The sequence below is a fragment of the Triticum dicoccoides genome, chromosome 4A, assembly GCF_002162155.2.
Source record: "Triticum dicoccoides isolate Atlit2015 ecotype Zavitan chromosome 4A, WEW_v2.0, whole genome shotgun sequence".
In the NCBI taxonomy this organism is placed as follows: domain Eukaryota; kingdom Viridiplantae; phylum Streptophyta; class Magnoliopsida; order Poales; family Poaceae; genus Triticum; species Triticum dicoccoides.
The window spans coordinates 203,165,520-203,172,511 of record NC_041386.1 but is presented as its reverse complement, the minus strand read 5'-3'; positions in this window follow the sequence as shown (position 1 = coordinate 203,172,511).

Here is a 6,992-nt window from a genome sequence, read left to right as displayed (position 1 = left end):
AAAGAAAGATGCTAAACCTAGACTTATTAGATGGGTTCTCTTGCTACAAGAATTTGACTTACATATTGTTGATAGAAAGGGAGCCGAGAGCCCCGTTGCAGACAACTTGTCTAGGTTAGAAAATGTGCTTGATGACCCACTACCTATTGATGATAGCTTTCCTGATGAGCAATTAAATGTCATAAATGCTTCTCATACTGCTCCATGGTATGCTGATTATGCTAATTACATTGTTGCCAAATTCATACCACCTAGTTTCACATACCAGCAAAAGAAAAAGTTCTTCTATGATTTGAGGCATTACTTTTGGGATGACCCACATCTTTATAAAGAAGGAGTATATGGTTTTATTAGACGTTGTGTACCTGATCATGAACAGGAACAGATCCTACGCAAGTGTCACTCCGAAGCTTATGGAGGACACCATGCTGGAGATAGAACTGCACATAAGGTATTGCAATCTGGTTTTTATTAGCCTACTCTCTTCAAGGATGCCTGTAAATTTGTCTTATATTGTGATGAATGTCAAAGAATTGGTAATATTAGTAGACGTCAAGAAATGCCTATGAACTATTCACTCGTTATTGAACCATTTGATGTTTGGGGCTTTGACTATATGGGACCTTTTCCTGCCTCTAATGGATACACACATATTTTAGTTGCTGTTGATTATGTTACTAAGTGGGTAGAAGTTATTCCAACTAGTAGTGCTGATCATAACACTTCTATTAAAATGCTTAAATAAGTTATTTTTTCAATATTTGGAGTCCCTAGATATTTAATGTCTGATGGTGGTTCACATTTTATTCATGGTGCTTTCCGTAAAATGCTTGCTAAGTATGATGTTAATCATAGAATTGCATCCCCTTATCACCCTCTATCTAGTGGTCAAGTAGAATTGAGTAATAGAGAGCTCAAATTAACTTTGCAAAAGACTGTCAATAGGTCTAGAAAGAATTGGTCCAAGAAACTTGATGATGCATTTTGGGCCTATAGAAATGCATATAAAAATCCTATGGGTATGTCTCCATATAAAATGGTTTATGGAAAAACATGTCACTTACCTCTCGAACTAGAACACAAAGCATATTGGGCTATTAAAGAGCTCAATTATGATTTTAAACTTGCCGGTGAGAAGAGGTTATTTGATATTAGCTCACTCGATGAATGGAGAACCCAAGCCTACGAAAATGCCAAGTTGTTCAAAGAAAAGGTTAAAAGATGGCATGATAAAAGGATACAAAAGCGTGAGTTTAATGTAGATGATTATGTATTGCTATACAACTCCCGTTTAAGATTTTTTGCAGGAAAACTTCTCTCTAAATGGGAAGGACCTTATGTTATCGAGGAGGTCTATCGTTCTGGTGCCATAAAAATCAACAACTACGAAGGCATAAATCCGAAGGTGGTGAACGGTCAAAGAATCAAACGTTATATCTCAGGTAATCCCATAAATGTTGAAACCAATGTTATTGAAACCGTAACCCCGGAGGAATACATAAGGGACACTTTCCAGAACGTTTCAGACTCCGAAAAGGAATAGGTATGTGGTACGGTAAATAAACCGACTCCAAAACAATTGTTAAGGCAATATTTCTCCGTTTTGGAATATTTAGAAAAATAGAAAAATAAGAAGCAATCCGGGAAGGACACGAGGCCTCCACGAGGGTGGAGGGCGCGCCCTACCCCCTGGGCGCGCCCCCTACCTCATGGGCACCTCGTGCGCTCTCCGGACTCTGTTTTCGTACACGACACATATTTTGGTCGGTAAAAATTCATTATATAATCTCCCGGGGGTTTTGACTCCCGTATCACGCAATTATCCTCTATTTGTGTTTGGAGCTGTTTTTCTGACAGATCCAGGACGTCTTGTCGTCTTCAAGTGCCCCCAAGGACCAGTTCTTCGAGAAGGTCATCAACCCCTACCTCGCGGAGGTGCTGCAACACCCTCAAACCATTGAGATGCGTGAGGGGTTGTTGCACATCCGCGATGTTGAGGGACCAAGGAAGACTGGAAGCACGGAGGCAAGGCTCGAGGCATTGGAGCAAGATGTTTTCAAGTGTCAGGAGATGGTGGAGCGTGGACTCGATGCCAATCACATTATGATCATGGAGTTCACCAACAACCACAAGCTGGACGTCAAGGACATTGGGGAGGCCATCTTCAAGCTTCATGAGAAAATCGAGCACCTACAAGCCCAGATCTATGACCTGCAAAATCAAAACTGTGAGTATGAATATAGATTCAAGAGGATGAGTTTGGCTGCAGATTTGAGGTTTCAGGAGACTCGATCATCCTTCTATGATGGTGAGCCTATGCCTTGGAAGAAGGACGACAAGCCTATGCCATCAACAAAACCATCACCTTCTCCACCAACAAAGAAGAATTGAGTATCTGGTATGGGCACTACCCTTTGCAACTGCCAAGCTTGGGGGAGTGCCCCGGTATCGTATCACCATCACTTTTATCTTTACCGTTTTTCTTAGTTTGATCCTTTTGGTAATATCTTGATCTAGTAGAATAAAGTTTATGGCATGATCTAGTTTTGAGTTCTGCTTAATGATCCCTATATGTAATCGAGTCCGTGAGCTATATATAATAAAGATTAGTGTTGAGTCAAGGGCTTGATTATTTTGCCATGATCCTAAGTGAATAAAAGAAAAGAGAAAGAATAAAAAAGGAAACAAAGAGATCATATGGATCTTATGGAGAGTAATGAGCTCACATAGAAAAAGTATGATGAATAAAAGTTGTTGAGAGTTGAAAAACATAGTTTTGGTCATCGTTGCAATTAATAGGAAGTAATAAAGAAAGAGAGGTCTTCACATATAAATATACTATCTTGGACATCTTTTATGATTGTGAGCACTCATTAAAATATGACATGCTAAAGAGTTGACGTTGGACAAGGAAGACAACGTAATGGGTTATGTTTTCTTACATCTGAGATAAATTATATTGTCATGGATCATCCAACATGGTTGAGCTTGCCTTTCCCCCTCATGCTAGCCAAATTCATCGCACCAAGTAGAGATACTACTTGTGCTTCCAAATACCCTTAAAACCAGTTTTGCCATGAGAGTCCACCATACCTACCTTTGGATTGAGTAAGATCCTCCAAGTAAGTTGTCATCGGTGCAAGCAATAAAAATTGCTCTCTAAATATGTATGACTTATTAGTGTGGGAGAAAATAAGCTTTATACGATCGTGTGATATGGAAGAAATAAAAGTGACAGACTGCATAATAAAGGTCCATATCACAAGTGGCAATATAAAGTGACGTTCTTTCGCGTTAAGATTTTGTGCATCCAACCATAAAAGCGCATGAAAACCTCTGCTTCCCTCTGCGAAGGGCCTACCTTTTTCTTTTACCTCCTACCTTGCATAAGAGTCATGGTTATCGCCACCCTTCCTTTTTACATTTTATCCTTTGGCAAGCACAGTATGTTGGAGATATCCTAGTATATATGGCTAATTGGATGTGAGTTTTCATGAACTATTATTGTTGACATTACCCTTGAGGTAAAACGTTGGGAGGCAAAACTATAAGCCCATATCTTTCTCCGTGTCCGACTAAAACTCCATACCCATAAGTATTGCGTGAGTGTCAGCAATTGTGAAAGACTATATGATAGTTGAGTATGTGGACTTGCTGAAAAGCTCTTATATATTGACTCTTTCCTATGTTATGATAAATTGCAATTGCTCCAATGACTAAGATTATAGTTTGTTAGTTTTCAATGAAGTTTACGATTCATACTTCAAATTGTGATTGAATTAATACTCTAGCATAAGAAATCATATGACAAGAATTATGTAAGTTGTTGTTCTAAGAATGATCATGATGCCCTCATGTCAGTATTTTACTTTTATAGACACCTCTATCTCCAAACATGTGGACATATTTTTCGATTTCGGCTTTCGCTTGAGGACAAGCGAGGTCTAAGCTTGGGGGAATTGATACGTCCATTTTTCATCATGCTTTTATATCGATATTTATTGCATTATGGGATGTTATTACACATTATGTCACAATACTTATGTCTATTCTCTCTTATTTTACAAGGTTTACATAAAGAGGGAGAATGCTGGCAGCTGGGATTCTGGGCTGGAAAAGGAGCAAATATTAGAGACCTATTCTGCACAGCTCCAAAAGTCCTGAAACTTCATGGAAGACGTTTTCAGAATATATAAAAAAATACTGAGCGCAAGAAGTTCACCAGGGGGCCACAGCCTGCCCACGAGGGTGGGGGCACGCCCCCCTACCTCGTGGGCCCCCTGGTGGCCCTCCGATGGCCATCTTCTGCTATATGGAGTCTTTCGATGAGGAAAAAATCATAAGCCATCTCCTCGGATGAAATTCCGCCGCCACGAGGCGGAACCTTGGCGGATCCAATCTAGGGCTCCGGCAGAGCTGTTCTGCTGGGGAAACTTCCCTCCGGGAGGGGGAAATCATCGCCATCGTCATCACCAACGCTCCTCTCATCGGGAGAGGGCAATCTCCCTCAACATCTTCATCAGCACCATCTCCTCTCAAAACCTTAGTTCATCTCTTGTATCCAATTCTTGTCTCCGTGTCCGGGATTGGTACTAGTAGGTTGCTAGTAGTGTTAATTACTCCTTGTAGTTGATGCTAGTTGGTTTATTTGGTGGAAGATCATAAGTTCAGATCCTATATGCATATTAATACCCCTCTGATTATGAACATGAATATGCTTTGTGAGTAGTTACGTTTGTTCCTGAGGAGATGGGAGAAGTTTTGCTATTAGTAGTCATGTGAATTTGGTATTCGTTCGATATTTTGATGAGATGTATGTTGCCTCTCCTCTAGTGGTGTTATGTGAACGTCGACTACATGACACTTCACCATTATTTGGGCCTAGAGGAAGGCATTGGGAAGTAATAAGTAGATGATGGGTTGCTAGAGTGACAGAAGCTTAAACCCTAGTTTATGCGTTGCTTCGTAAGGGGCTGATTTGGATCCGTATGTTTCATGCTATGGTTAGGTTTACCTTAATACTTTTGTTGTGGTTGCGGATGCTTGCGATAGAGGTTAATCATAAGTGGGATGCTTGTCCAAGTAAGGACAGTACCCAAGCACCGGTCCACCCACATACCAAATTATCAAAGTACCGAACGCGAATCATATGAACGTGATGAAAACTAGCTTGACGATATTCCCATGTGTCCTCGGGAGCGCTTTTCTCTATATAAGAGTTTGTCCAGGCTTTTCCTTTGCTACAAAAAGGATTGGGCCGCCTTGCTGCACTTTATTTACTTTTGTTACTTGTTCGTCGTTACAAATTATCCTATCACAAAACTATCTGTTACCACTTATTTCAGTACTTGCAGAGAATACCTTGCTAGAAACCGCTTATAATTTCCTTCTGCTCCTTGTTGGGTTCGACACTCTTACTTATCGAAAGACTATGATAGATCCCCTATGCTTGTGAGTCATCAGGCTTCGGCATCTGGACAATCAACAATTTGGTTCTTTTTAATTAAGAACCTGGTCCAGAGTTTCCGGGCTGACTCTTCGGGTTGCTGGACTATGTGACTGAGGTCATCGGCGTCCGGAGGTCGGACATAGGTACCTTGGAAGTTGTCTCTAAAGGCGTCCTCCAGGTCTTCCCAACTACTAATAGAGTTCTCTAGGAGGTTGTTAACCCGTGTCGTGCTGGTCCTTTCAGTTTCAAGGGAAGGTATGGAGAAGGAAATCTTCAATCCATACCGTGGGATCTATCATGTCGTCGTATGATTCAATGTTTATGGGTTTAAACCCTTCTAGGAACTAGTTCTGCATTACCTCGTCGGTAAAGCATAAGGGGTGTGCGACGCCTCTGTATCGGGCAACGTCGTGACGGAGTTCGGATGACATCTGTATGCGGTTTTCGGCCCTGGCGAGGTTATGCCTATCAGGCCAAGCTTGACGGTCGTCTTCTCGCGTTGGGGCGTGCCCCCTTGATCCATAGATTGATCTTGTTTGGCCTGCTCTACTGTTCAGGTCTTGCCGTAGGTCGTAGGTGTATCCTGGAGCTACTGTCTCTCTGCCCTTACGGTGAGGTGGTGCGGGTTAGTGTTCGGCGTAGGTGGCCGCTTTATCTCGCTCACGCAGTGGCTGGTCTGGTTCATTAGCGCGGTCATGTTTCGATGGTATTGGCTCGAAGGCCTCGTCGTCGAATTGTTGCAGTAGCCGACGCTTCGGATAGCTCTTTGTTGGGTGTTGTAGGCCATATTCTTCGGCAGCTAGGACATGTGTACATCTGTCATTGAGCGTATCTAGTTCGGCTTAGAGCCGTTGCTGCTGCTTTTTTAGGCTTCTTGTAGTGGCGATTAGTTGGCGCTTGAAGCGCTCCTGCTCGAGGGGTTCCTCCGGCACGATGAAATCTTCATTGCCGAGGCTGACATCGTCTTCGGAGAGCGGTACATAGTTTCTATCCTCCGAGTCCTCATTCCTGACCGGATCGTTGGGGTTAACTTGAACCTCCTCCACATCGTCCTATCTGAATGTGGGCTCGATGGGGGCTTCGGCACCCTCCAGAGTGTTATCGTCTCCGGTGCCGGTATTACTGTCTTTGCCACGACGCGATTTTGAGCGGCGTCGTTGGCGTCAATGCTTCGGTGGAGCCTCAGCAGGTTTGTCCTCAACCAGATACTTCCTGCCTTCTCCATCATGCTCTTTGAGTGTATCCACCATATACACATCGTATGTGGAGGTGTCCATCCAGTGTCCAGTAAACGGTGGGTCTTGTCCTTGTTCGTCTTTGGCATTGTCGTCCACGCCGTCGATGTCTTCAGAGGTGTAATCCAGCATGTCAGTTAAGTCCTCGATAGTGGCTATGAAGTGGGTGGCGGGTGGGATGTAAAATTCCTTGCTCCCAGCCCCTGATCCGGGCTGGGCATAGTTCGGAGGTGATTCCTCAGTAATAGCGAGGGACCGCATTAAGTCTAGAGCCTCGTTTAAGGGAGAGGATTGGATGGGGAAACAAG